We start from the raw sequence: 14,058 nt of genomic DNA, 5'->3' as shown, positions 1-14,058 counted from the left end.
GACCCCTACCAGGACAACTTTGGCAAATGGATGTTACTCATATACCTTCATTTGGCAAACAGTCCTATGTCCACGTTACAGTGGATACCTATTCTGGATTTATAGTAACCTCTGTCAGAACAGGAGAGGCTGCTAAGCATGTTATAGCTCATTGTCTGTATGCATTGTTCTATTATTGGATTTCCTAAACTGGTTAAACTGAAAATGCTTCTGCATATGGAGCAAAAGCATTTACTGTATTTTGTCATTCTTACAATCTTTAAAGTTAAAGTATTATTAAAGTGTACCCAGCAAATATTTTAAGATCAATTTAAAAAAATTTAAAAGGGGGTAGTCATATCCTGGAACTCCTATGGGTCTACCGTATCATGCTTTTTACTTAAAAAAATTTTTAATTTCTTTTGAATGCTGATGAACAGGAGATGCCAAATCTTTTTCGCCTGCAAACTACTACCTTCTTTATTAGATCCAGCTAATAACACTGTTTTGTCTTTTTTCCAAATAGTTCCAGATATATGGAAAAGATTCATACAGGCGGATGGGGATCCTCAAACCTCTCAGCGAGATCTTCTGAGCATGGCTTTTAAGATACCTAGAGGCAGAAAAAGCCCAATAGATATCAGGGGAACTACCAGCTTTTAGGATATGCCTTAAAGGCTCCAATGCCCCAAAGGGGTCTCATAGGATGCCATCTGGGTCCTTCTTCAATAGTGGAAAGGAAGGTCATTGAGCTAAAGCCTGCCAGATTTACATGCCTCTGTTGTGAGGAAACAGAGACACTGGAAGGTAGGCTTCCCCCTTGCTCCTCTAAGGAAGGGTTCAGTCTCTTCCAGCCCTGCTCCAGCCACCTATGACCCAACCTTGCCCAGAAAGCTGGGGTTTGCCACTGAAGGCTGAAGGTGCCCAGGGTCATCAGCCCCATCTACGAAACTATGGATGAGCCTAAGGTATTTCTTCCAAGAAGCAGGTAAACTAATCTCATTTCCACAAGGGCCACTTAACTATGTCTTTCCTGAATAGTCAGGTTTTTTATTCTTCCCTCGAAGATCTCTGTTGTGGTTGTTGATAGTCATATTTTCTGCTGCTTTATTTAATATATAGTGTTTCCTTTATTCCTCCTACCTCAATGCCCCACTCATATTTCAGGCTGGGACCTACTCCTAATTTAGAGCTCTCTTTACCCCTTTTACCAACTTCTATTATGAATCTACTTTTGCCACCCAGCTTAGTGTATACCAAGGTTCTCTTTACCAAGCCACAGTCACAGAGCTCCAGGGAAAAGCAAGCTGGTCTCATCTCTCCAGGCAGAAGAGAACAGAAGCTCCATATCCACACATGCTGCAGATGGCTTTTCCAGTCTACCTGAATCATTACCAGCTAGAAGCAGCAGTCATTGGGACTTGGACATGAGCTGCAAAGTATAGAATTGTGACAACAATTCCAGTGCCATGCAAACTTTTCCTGGATGTGGACTTTTCCTGGACTCCTGCTCCTTGTGACAGCTCCTAACAGACTGAACCTGGTTGGGTTGCATTTTTCAGAGATTTGGCATGGTGTTGGGGCCAACTTGGACTTGGTGAACATGTTAAGGACACTACTCTTTTATGGATTCTTGCTGTATTGGCCAAGAGTTTGCTTAAAGGCTTTAATCACTGTAAAAAAAATATAAGACTAGATAAAGAAGATGTGGCACATATACACCAAGGTATAGTATTCAGCCATAAGAAATGATGACATCGATCACTTACAACAAAATGGTGGGATCTTGATAACATTATAGGGAGTGAACTAAGTAAATCAGAAAAAAGAAGAACTGCAGGATTCCATACATTGGTGGGACATAAAAACAAGACTAAGAGACATGGACAAGAGTGTGGTGGTTACAAGCGGTGGGAGGAAGGAAGGGGGGAGAGGGAGAGGGGGAGGGGAAGGGGTACAAAGAAAACTAGATAGAAGGTGACGTAGGACAATCTGACAGTGGGTGATGGGTATGCAACAGAATTGAATGACAAGATAACCTGGACATGTTTTCTTTGAATATATGTACCCTTATTTATTGATATCACCCCATTAAAATTAATAAAAATTTATTTAAATTTTGATTATTAACCCCTTATCAGACATATTGTCAAATATATTCTCCCATTGTGTAGTTTGTCTTTTTATTCTGTTCTTATTGTCTTAAGCTGTGCAGAAGCTTTTTAGGGTGATACAGTCCAATTTGTTTATCCTGTCTTTTATTTCACTTGCCCATGGAGATAAATCGGCAAACACATTGCTGCAAGATATGTCGGAGAGCTTACTGCCTATGTTTTCTTCTAAGATACTTATGGTTTCACGGCTTACATTTAAATCTTTTATCCATTTTGAGTTTATTTTTGTGAATGGTGTAAGTTGGTGGTCTAGTGTTATTTTTTTGCAGGTAGATGTCCAATTTTCCCAACACCATTTATTAAAGAGGCTGTCTTTACTCCATTGTATGCTCTTACCTCCTTTGTCAAATATCAGTTGTCCATAGAGCTGTGGGTTTATTTATGGGTTCTCTGTTTGGTTCCATTGATCTATATGCCTGTTCTTATGCCAGTACCAGGCTGTTTTGAGTCTTGCCTTATAGTATAACTTTATATCCGGAAGTGTGATACCTCCCACTTTATTCTTCCTTTCAAGATTGCTGAGGCTATTCGTGTTCTCCTTTAGTTTCATATAAAGTTTGCAAATATGCGTTCTATATCTTTGAAGTAAGTCATTGGTATTTTAATCGGTATTGCATTGAATTTATAAATTGCTTTGGGTAATATAGACATTTTAATGATGTTTATTCTTCCTAACCATGAGCACGGTATATGCTTCCACTTGTTTGTACCTTCCCTGATTTCTTTTATCAATGTTTTATAATTTTCTGAGTACAAGTCTTTAATCTCCTTAGTTAAATTTATTACTAAGTACTTTATTTTTTTGGTTGCAATAGTGAAGGGGATTGCTTCCTTAATTTCTCTTTCTAACAGTTCATTGTTAGTGTATAAAAATGCCTCTGATTTCTGAGTATTCATTTAATATCCTGCCACCTTGCTGAATTCATTTATCAGGTCTAGTAGTTTTTTGAGTGAGACTTTAGGGTTTTCTATATACAATATCATATCATCTGCAAATAATGATAGTTTTACTTCTTCTTTTCCAATTTGGATGCCTTTTATTTCTTTTTCTTGTCTGATTGCTGTGGCTAGAACTTCCAGAACTATGTTGAATAACAGTGGTGAAAGGGGACACCTCTGCCTTGTTCCTGATCTTAAGGAGATTGCTTTTAATTTTTTCCCATTGAGTATGATGTTGGCTGTGGGTTTCTCATAGATGGCTTTTATCATCTTGAGTTATGTTCCCTGTATTCTCACTTTGCTGAGAATTTTGATCATGAATGGGTGCTGGACTTTATCAAATGCTTTTTCTGCATCTATTGAAATTATCATGTGGTTTTTTTCCTTCCTTTTTTTTATGTGATGAATCACATTGATTGATTAGCGAATATTGTACCAGCCTTGCCTCCCAAGAATAAATTCCACTGGATCATGGTGTATGATTTTTTTATATATTGCTGAATCTGGTTTGCTAATATTTTGTTGAAGATTGTAGCATCTAAATTCATCAAGGATATTGGCCTATAATTTTCTTTCTTTGTGTTGTCTTTGCCTGGTTTTGGAATCAGATTATACTCGCCTCATAAAAGGAGCTTGGAAGTCTTTCTTCCTCTTGAATTTTTTGAAATAGCTTGAGAAGGATGGGAGTTAGTTCTTCTTTGAATATTTGGTAGAATTCACTTGAGAAGCCATCAGGCCCAGGACTTTTCTTTTTTGGGAGTTTTTTGATAACTGTTTCTACCTCATTTGTTGTAATCAGTCTGTTTAGGTTTTTTGATTCTTCCAGATTAATTTCTGGAAGATTATATGTTTCAAAGAATTTGTCCATTTCATCTAGGTTGTCTAGTTTTTTGGCATACAGTTCTTCATAGTATTTTTTTTTACAATATTTTGTATTTCTGTTGTGTCAGTTGTTATTTTGCTACTCTCATTTCTAATTTTATTTATTTGAGTCCTCTCTCTCTTTTTCTTGGTGAATCTGGTTAAAGGTTCATCAATCTTGTTTCCCTTTTTAAAGAACCAGCTCCTGGTTTCATTGACCCTCTGTATTGTTTCTTTAGCCTCTATGTTATTTATTTCTGCTCTGACCTTTATTATTTCCTTCCTTCTACTAGCTCTGGGCTTTACTTGCTGTTCTTTTTCTAGTTCTTTAGGATGCAAGGTCAAGTGGTTTATTTGAGCTTTTTCTAGCTTCTTGAGGTATGCCTGTAATGCTATGAACTTCCCTCTCAGGACTGCTTTTACTGTGTCCCATAAATTTTGAGTTGATATACTCATTATTGTTTGTTTCTAGGAATTTTTTAATTTCTTATTTGATCTCATTGTTAACCCATTTGTTATTTAATAACATGCTATTTATTTTCCAAGTGTTTGAGTATTTTTTAGTTTTTCTGTTGTGGTTGATTTCCAGTTTCATGCCATTGTGATCAGAGAAAGTGCTCGATATGATTTCAATCTTCTTAAATTTGTTGAGACTGCTTTTGTGCCCTAACATGTGGTCTACTCTAGACAATGTACCATGAGCACTTGAAAAGAATGTATATTCTGCTACTTTAGGGTGAAAGGTTCTTAAGATATCTATTAATTCCAGTTGATCTAGTATGTCCTTTAAGTCTGTTGTTTCTTTGTTAATTTTCTTTCTTGAGGATATATCTAGTGATGTTAGTGGGGTATTGAAATCCCCTACTATTATAGTATTGCTATTGATCTCACCCTTTAAATCCATCAAAGTCTGCTTTATATATTTAGGTGCTCCTATATTAGGTGCATCAATATTTATAACGGTTATATCTTCCTGTTGGATTGCTCCCTTTATCATTATGTAGTGACTTTCTTTATCTCTTACTATAGTCTTTGTTTTAAAGTCCATTTTGTCTGATATAAGTATTGCTACCCCAGCTTTTTTTTCATTTCCATTTGTATGAAATATTTTTTTTCCATCCTTTTATCTTCAGTCTATGTGCATCTTTTGTTTTAAGGTATGTCTTTTGTTGACAGCATATGTATGGGTCCTGTTTTCTTATCCACGCAGCAACCCTATGTCTTTTGATTGAATCATTTAATCCATTTACATTTAAGGTTATTATTGATATGTAATTGTTTATTGCCATTTCATTTTTTAAAACTATATTCCTCTTGCCTGACCAGGCGGTGGCGCAGTGGATAGAGCGTCAGACTGGGATGCGGAAGACCCAGGTTCGAGACCCCGAGGTCGCCAGCTTGAGCGTGGGCTCATCTGGTTTGAGGAAAAATTCACCAGCTTGGACCCAAGGTCACTGGCTCAAGCAAGGGGTTACTCAGTCTGCTGAAGGCCTATGGTCAAGGCACAAATGAGAAAGCAATCAATGAACAACTAAGGTGTCGCAATGCGCAACGAAAAACTAATGATTGATGCTTCTCATCTCTCTGTTCCTGTCTGTCTGTCCCTGTCTATCCCTCACTCTGACCCTCTCTCTGTCTCTGTAAAAAATAAATAAATAAATAAAATAAAATAAGTAAAAAACTATATTCCTCTTTTGCTATATTCTTTTTCTCCTTTGGTCTGTTTATAACAGGCCCCTTAGCATTTCTTACAGCCTTGGTTTGGTTGTAGTGAATTCCTTGAGGGTTTTTTTGTCTGGAAAGCTTTTTATTTCTCCTTCAATTTTAAACAATAGTCTTGCTGGATAAAGTAGTCTTGGTTGTAGGCTCTTGTTTTGCATTACTTTGAATATTTCTTGCCATTCCCTTCTGGCCTCAACTGTTTCTGTTGAGAAGTTAGAAGTCATCCTTATGGGGGCTCCTTTGTAGGTGATAGTCTTTTTTTCTCTACGAGCTTTTAATATTTTCTCTTTATCACTTAGCTTTGGTATTTTCATTATGATGTGTCTTGGTGTAAATTTCTTTAGGTTTCTCTTTAATGGAGTTCTCTGTGCTTCTTGAACTTGTGAGATGTTTTCTTGCCTTAATTGAGGGAAGTTTTCAGCTATGATATGTTTGAATAGTCTCTATCCCTTGTTCTTTCTCTTCTTCCTCAGGAACCCCTATGATGCGGATGTTATTTCTCTTCATGTTGTCACAGAGCTCTCTTAGAATTTCCTCAGACTTTTTGAGTCTCTTTTCTTTTTTCTGCTCTGCTTCTGTGCCTTTATTTATCTTGTCCTCTAACATGCTGATTCAATTCTCAGCTTCATCCATCCTGCTTTTAATTCCTTCCATTGTGTTCTTCATTTCTGATATTGTATTTGTCATTTCTGAGTGATTCTTTTTTAATATTTCAATGTCCTTTTTTATATTTGCTATCTCTTTATTTAGGTGTTCATAATGACCATATATTGTTGTTCTAATATCTTTGAGCATCCTAACAATCGTTATTTTAAACTCTGCATCTGGTAATTTGGATATATCTGACTCATTCAGGTCCTTTTCTGGGGATTTGTCTTGATTCATTTGTGTTGCATTTCTCTGCTTTCTTATTTTGTCTGTGTAAAAGAAGTTTTGGCCACTGGAGTCCACTAGGGGTAGTCTCTGTGTTTCCTAGGTGTTGTCTGTCTGCAGGCCCCCCCCCACTGTTGCTGCCTAGAGCATTCAGGTATGGGCATTGCTAGTACCTTCCCACTGGGGCTGTTGCTGTGGTTTCTGCCTCTTCTCCATGGGAGTGACTGTGATCACGTGCTCGAGTGTACAAGCCTCAGTGGCTTTGGCCTTTGCCCCACTCCCACGGGTGTTATTATGCTCGACCCTGAGGGCAGGGGTGAGCACCTTTGCTCAGCTGTGTGTCTCCACCTGATTCCAGGCTTTCATCCTGCCCTTGCAAGAGGAACCCACTTGTGGGACGGCTGCAAACCTTGGCTACACAGGCCGAGCAGGACTGCATGCCCACATCAGTAGTGGGACTTTGCGTGTTCTGAGCTTTTGGCTCCACCCCCATGGGAGGAGTCGGCTCCCAAGTCAGGCCACAAGCCTCGGTTCTGAGGGCGGGGCGGGGCTGTTCTCCTGCACCCTTGCTCAAGGGTGGGTTTCCACCCCTTCCGGGGCTTCTGCCCTTCCCCTACAGGCTGGATCGCAGGCGGCCCGCAGCTGGGCTTGACCACTTTTGCAAGTCCCCTCCTCCCCAGCCGGGCAAGACTGAGCTCACACCTGGGCCTCAGAGGTGGCCAGCCAGCTTCCACCCTTGCCGACAGAATTGCGCTTCTGCATCCTGCTGCCACTCACCCTCGGGCGAGCCCTCAGCCATGTGAGTGGGGGCGCTGCAGCTCAGACCCTAACATTCACTACTATAGTCCCAAAAGGTCCCTCCTTCTAAGTGACTCTGCTCTGAGTGCCGCTGGAGAGCTTGTTTGGCTGGTGTCCTGCTTCCCTTTGTTGGTATTGCTGGTTCCAGGGCAAATATTCACTTCACATATGGGTAGTGACTCATCCCAGGGGTTAGGGTAGCTGTCTCTCAAAATGTTTCTCCCTGTGCCTCCTAGATTACACTCTCTTCCTGCTACTCCAGTCCTCTCCTCTCTCCCCATCCCCGGAGCCCCGGGTGAGTGGTTGTGAGAGAGGTGTTCTGCACGGTCCCTTTAAGAAGAATCCTGGGTCTGAGAAATCAGTCTCTTTCTCACAAACAGTATCCTGACTTGTTTCCAGCTAAATACTGTCCATACACCTCTTCTAGGCTCTGGGGCTGCAGGCTGGGGCTTTGTTCCTGGGACTCAGGACCCTCTCCTCTCTGCTAAACTCACTTCCCACCACGAGAGTCTCTCCTGGCTGCTGTTCGCTCTGGGGAGCTGGGCAGCCCTCTCCACATTTTTGCTTTTCCTACCAGTCTCAGTGTGGCTTCTTCAATGTTCCTTGGTTGAAGAGTCCTCTTAGTTTAGTCCAAAGTTGGTTTTTCCAGATGATAGTTCTTAAAATTAGTTTGTAATCCAGTTTGGTTCTGGAAGGTGGAAGTTAGTATGTCCACCTACTCCATCGCCATTTTGTCTCTCCCTCAAATAGCTTTTGACAGGGTGGCAAGAACATTCAATGGAGAAAGGATAGTCTTTTCAACAAGTTGTACTGGAAAAACTGGGATGAAGTTGGACTCTTACCTTACACCATATACATAAATTACCTCAAAATGAGAAAAAGTAAATGTAAGAACTAAACTTGTAAAATTGCTAGAAGACTGCAGGGAAAAATCTTCATGATACTTAGTTTGGCAATGATTTCTTGGATATGATATAAAAAACACAGGCAACGAAAAAGAAGTAACTGTACATTAAAGGACACAACCACAGCCCTGGCCTGATAGCTCGGTTAGTTAAGGCATTATCCCAGATGCACAGAGATGGTCAGTGCACATACAGTAACAGATCAATGTTCATGTCTCTCTCTCTCACTCCCACTTCCTCTCTCTCTAAAGAATTAAATCAATAAATTTAAAAAAGAACACACACAACATCGGCTTGAAAAGACAACCTAAGGAATGGGACAGAATATCTACATGGCATGACTGATATGAAGTTAATATCCAGGATATAAAAAGAACTACAAGTCAATAACATTAAAATAGAAAAGTTAATTTTTTAAATGGGCAAAGGACTTATATAAATATTTCTCCAAAGAAAATGTACAAGACCCATACATACACTGCCTATAAGAGAGACACTTCTGATTGAAGTACATACAGGGGAACAGAGGTGTGGGGAATTGGCTGTAAGCTGACTGTCTGCCCAACCCCCCAACTCACTTGCCTGATTAAGTTATAAAAGGCTGTTAAGCTGTGGTGCTGGATTGTTTACACTACCGCCCATGTTCTCCAGAAAGACTGGAGGCAAGTTTCTTCTATCCTTTGTTTGGTGTAAAGTTAAGATGATATATATGGTGGGGGTTTTCTGCACTCAACACAATTAAGAGTAAAAAGAAAAGAATTCTTCAATGTATTGACAAGGAAATGAGAGCTTGCCTTTCAAATATATGCCCAAACATTGAAGAAATCACTAGGACACATCAGGCTCATGTTTCTCATAAACACAAGAATAAAAAAACTTAACATATTCATGCCAGGATCTGCTGAATTTACTAAATATTACTAAGAATATATCTATATATACAAAAAGATAACTTTTTTGTCATTTTTAAATTTTTAACCCCCCTTTTTTTTACAAATTCTAAAAAACATAACTCAAAAACTATAACATAAAAATGTTTTTAAATGTCAGAATAAATTTAATTTTGTCATATTTATTTCATTTAATTTCCATAAAAGCACACTTGGACTTTATTTTTTTCTTTAATATTTGGCTTAGTTATTATAACATTTTTCTCAGAAATTTGTATATAGTGCACCTACAATTATTTGTATGATTTTAAATGCGCCCTGACTTCAAAAATTTGAGAGCCACTGTACTAGATGGATTGAGAAGTGCTGCACATAAACAATAGACTATGATTCAGCCAGAGAAAGGAATGAGCCTGACCAGGTGGTGGCACAGTGGATAGAGCATCAGACTGGAATGCGGAGGACCCAGGTTCGAAAGGAATGAAATCTTGCTATCTGAAACAGTATGAATGAACTTAGAGGGTATTGTGCTGAGTAAAATAAATCAGAGAAAGATAAATGCTATACGATTTTATTTATATGTGGAATCTAAAAAACAAAATAGGCCTGACCAGGCAGTGGCACAGTGGATAAAGCATCAGACTGGTACGTGGAGGACCCAAGTTGGAGACCCCAAGGTCGCTGGCTTGAGCGCGGGCTCATCTGGTTTGAGCAAAGCTCACCAACTTGGACCCAAGGTCAATGGCTTGAGCAAGGGGTTACTCAGTCTGCTGATGGCCCACGGTCAAGGCATATATGAGAAAGCAATCAATGAACAACTAAGGTGTCACAACAAAAAACTAATGATTGATGCTTCTCATCTCTCCGTTCCTGTCTGTCTGTCTCTGTCTATCCCTATCTCTGACTCTCTCTCTCTATCTCTATAAAAAATAAAAATAAAAAAATAAAAACCAAAATAAATGAACAAATTTATAGATACAGAGAATATTTGAGGATGTGAGATGGGAGGATGTTTGGGGAGATGAATGAAAAAGGGATAGCAATACTTTCATCAGACAAAATAGACTTTAAAATAAAGGATAGAACAAGAGACAAAGAAGGAAAAGAAAAAAAAAAGGAAGGACCCAGCAATTCCACCTCTGGGTATTTATCCGAAGAAAACCAAAACACTAACTTGAAAAGCATACACATCCCTATGCAGTACTATTTAGAATAACCAAGATATGGAAGCAACTTGAAAATTCAATAACAGATAACTGGATAAAGACATGGTACATATATACAATGGTTTGTCCCAGAGAGATGGATTTTACAAAACTTGGGTTGCTTTCCCTAATTGCCTTCTGACCCTTTCTGATGATTATGCAATTGGGCTCAGCAAAAATGACATTAACAACATTCGTGAGGGCTAGTTAGTTTCCAGTTTGTGTAGGGATCACTCTATTCTGCCCTCATTGCCGAATCTAAATTGAGGAAACATTTATGAAGAATAGGAAGGAAATTACTATTATTTGTGTTTTCAAGACATGCCTTGGCCCTGGTCTGATTTTTTCTTTTTTTCACACAGTAGGTAATCTAATCTTCAAACTCCAACAAACTGAACTATCTGAATATTATTACAGGTTGTGAGTTCTTCTCACTGCTTAACACCCTCACTGCAGATTGAGATACTCCAACCTCTCTCCTTTCATGCAAAGTAAAGAGAAACTCTTAAAGTTTAGATTTGGGAATTCCAAGGTAAATTTTTCCCTTAAGCAATACTGAGTTTACTCTTTGTCGATCACCTTGGGATTATTCCCAACCAGATTAGAGAAGCCAGGCTCTTCTTCCACAGGACGGATCTGAGCAGAGCTCATGTGAATAGAGACCCAGCAAAGTCAAGTCTCTTCCATATCCCAAGTTGGAAAGTTCCATGTTATTTCTGAACGTCAGCTCTCAAATCATTTGTGAAGTATTAAAAAATAAAATACAAGGGCCACTTCAACAATTCTTTCAGAATAGCTCTTTTGGTTTGAGGAAATGTTGTTCTTATCGTTGCTTAACTTTTTAATCCTGTTAACTTTTAAACATTCAGGAGGGTAAGAAGAAGTCCATTATGAACTTAACAAGCCCATCACTCAACTCTTATGTCTAACAATACATTGCCAACGGTAAGGCCAGGGGTTGCCGCTATGGCCATGCAGGTTCCCATTGGATTTGGGCAGACAGTAAAGGAACTGTCGAGCCAGAAAATGGCGGGCCATTCTGTTTATTAAAGTCTCATAACAGCAGACAAGCAAACAGGCAGGGAAGGCCGCTTCCTTTTCACTCAGGGCTCCCAAGCACTGACTCATTCCCTGGCTTTACTGGACTCATAGCCCCAACAGCCTCAGCACTCTCCAGCCAAATAGGGCTAGCTGAAATCTCAGGGGTCCCAAACCCCTCAGCACTCCCTCTCTCTCTCCAGACTCTCCAGCAAAACAGGCTGGGGGAGAAAACCCCTTCTCCAGCAAACAATAGCAATTGCGCCCCCCCCACCACCACATGAAGGCAGGTAGTCCACTATTGCAATTTGCGATCTGCTGCCCTGAGAGCAAGCAACAGCAGCCGTTCACAGACTACACACACATGCCGCTGCCCCATGCCAGTGCAACAATTAGGCGAACCTGTTACACACTTGTTTGCCCAACACCAACCTTACTTCATCCACCCACCCAGCCCCCACCCGCATCTCAACAGCCCCTTCTCACTATGCTAAAGTAAATTCCTAATATATTGTTTCACCTGAAAATACTTTCATATAAAGTAAATAAATCCTCACTTAACATCGACAGTGACTGTGACTTAAAGAGAAACGATGTATAAAGGAAACCAATTTTACCACAGGCTAATTGATATAAACAAGAATTAAGTGTCCGTGGCATTTCATCAATATTATAATGAAATGCCATTAAATGAAATGACATTACTCAAGGACCTGCTGTATATCTCTAAAATATAAGAAATCTATTTCTAAACCAGTTCCATGTTATTAAATTTAGGTTGCTTCTACTTTTTCTCCCTCCTTCCCGAGTTTTATTGAAATATAATTGATAAGAAATCACTTTTAATGTAACCAAAATTTGATTTAAAAATACCTGAGTATCTCATAAAGTCCTGCAGCCCAAGTCCACTCAACAGCAACCACAGATAGTGACATCAGTGACATGAGCTCTCCCCAGACTATGCACCTGCACTTTTAAACCCCTATACTAGTGCAATACTGTTGGTCAAATAAGCTTGTAAATACAATATATAGGTTTGCTCACTTACAGTTTGCATTGGGTGTGGGAAACAGGCTGTAAGCAGCAGGATTGTTATACCCTAAGGCTTAGTTTTAAGACTAAGCATTTCACACCCTAAGTGACTTTGTATCAGAGACTTTCTTGTTTGTATATTGGATTAAAGGTTTTGATTTCTACACTATAAAATGGGGCAGACCGGGAGCTTGCTCTCTCTCAGTTCCTGAGATTAGCATTAGAGAAGAGAGCAGAAAAAGGAGAGCAGAGAAAGGCCATGTGGAGGAGAGGAGAAGCAGCCAGAATGGTGGAGTGCTGAAGGAGAAGCCAGTTTGTGCAGAGTTTGTGCAGAGAGAAGGAGATGGGAAACAGAGGTGAATAAGGCTGGTGAGGTAGAAAACTTGAATTCTAGAAAACTTGGATAAGTCAGTGACTTTGGGAGCCCTGAATGAAAAGGAAAGTGTTTTCCCATTGTGTGTATTTCTTGCCCACCAGGTGCAAGCTAGGATAAAGATGATGGCCCACCAGTTCTTGGCTCCGTTGTTTCAATACCATCTGTCCGAATCAAATGTGAACCTGCATGGGCCAGGCAGCTGTGATGGTGGCCATGGCTGCTGGCTTTACAAATACATAGGCTGCATCCCATTAAAGAAATTCACCATTGGGAGCCATGACAAATCTCTAGTCTAGGATCTTTCTGAGTGATAAAGTGAAAACCTCTGGAGTAGAATTAATAAACCCCTAAAGTACCCACCTCATACATGTCTCCTGATCACTGTACCTAATCCACCTTTTCATAACCCTACCTTCAAATCACTGAGCACCAGCTGAATCTAATTTCTTATTTAATTTCTACAATACCCTTACAAAGTAGTATGTTATCCCCCATTAGACTTGAGAACACCAGGGCAGAGAGGTTTAGACCACAGAGTGAGCCTCTTACCAAGGCAGTCTAACCTCTGACTTCAGGCTTGTCGCTATCACCCTACTGTGTTACAGACTGCAGGCTGTGAGAACGGAGCTTTGTCAGGCTCACAGAGGACCCACGTAGCTTAATACATCACTCCTAAGGAATACTGAAGTTGGGAGCAGGAGATACCAGAGAGTGATAGTGAAGAAGAATTATGACCATTAGATCACGTGCTAATTCATCAAGACCTTGAAAAAGTCCTTTGAGATGACCAAAACCTCCCCTTTCCAGATGAGGAAACTGCAGGCCATTCAAGTTTGCTTCACAACTGTAGGACTCTGTCTCTTCAAAATGTGTGTGGGTTTTTTAATACTCTAGGTATAGAAAAATGCAACACATACTTGATAGCTGTTTCAAAATTTATTTATCTAAATTCAGAGGGATTCACATGTCTCCCTTTCTATTTAAATAAATTGCTATAAATGTATGTGGCAGGCCCAAAGAAAAGATCCTCATATATTGAGTTCCTTAAATCTTGAGTGGCCCTATGTGGATATACAGTGTGGGGCAAAAGTAGTTTTACAGTTTTTTTATGGAAAATAATACTATAATTAATAAGTAGTAATATAAGAATAAACGCTGTTACGCATACTCGCATGTATAAACCCACTTTTGCCACCCTGTGTATCTCTTATTCCCACTACACACGAGTGCTGCAGAGTTACCTGCCACATTCCGTTCTGTCTACCT

The 14,058-nt window shown here is 39.7% G+C and overlaps 1 long non-coding RNA gene across 1 annotated transcript in view; it reads right to left on the bottom strand.

The window, feature by feature from the left end:
* LOC136380403 (uncharacterized) overlaps window positions 1–14,058 on the bottom strand; it is a 142,623-nt gene that overhangs the window by 49,559 nt on the left and 79,006 nt on the right. The gene's annotated exons all lie outside the window — the stretch shown is intronic.

The sequence above is a fragment of the Saccopteryx leptura genome, chromosome 9 (assembly GCF_036850995.1).
Source record: "Saccopteryx leptura isolate mSacLep1 chromosome 9, mSacLep1_pri_phased_curated, whole genome shotgun sequence".
NCBI lineage: Eukaryota > Metazoa > Chordata > Mammalia > Chiroptera > Emballonuridae > Saccopteryx > Saccopteryx leptura.
This window is presented reverse-complemented; position numbering and strand designations above follow the sequence as displayed.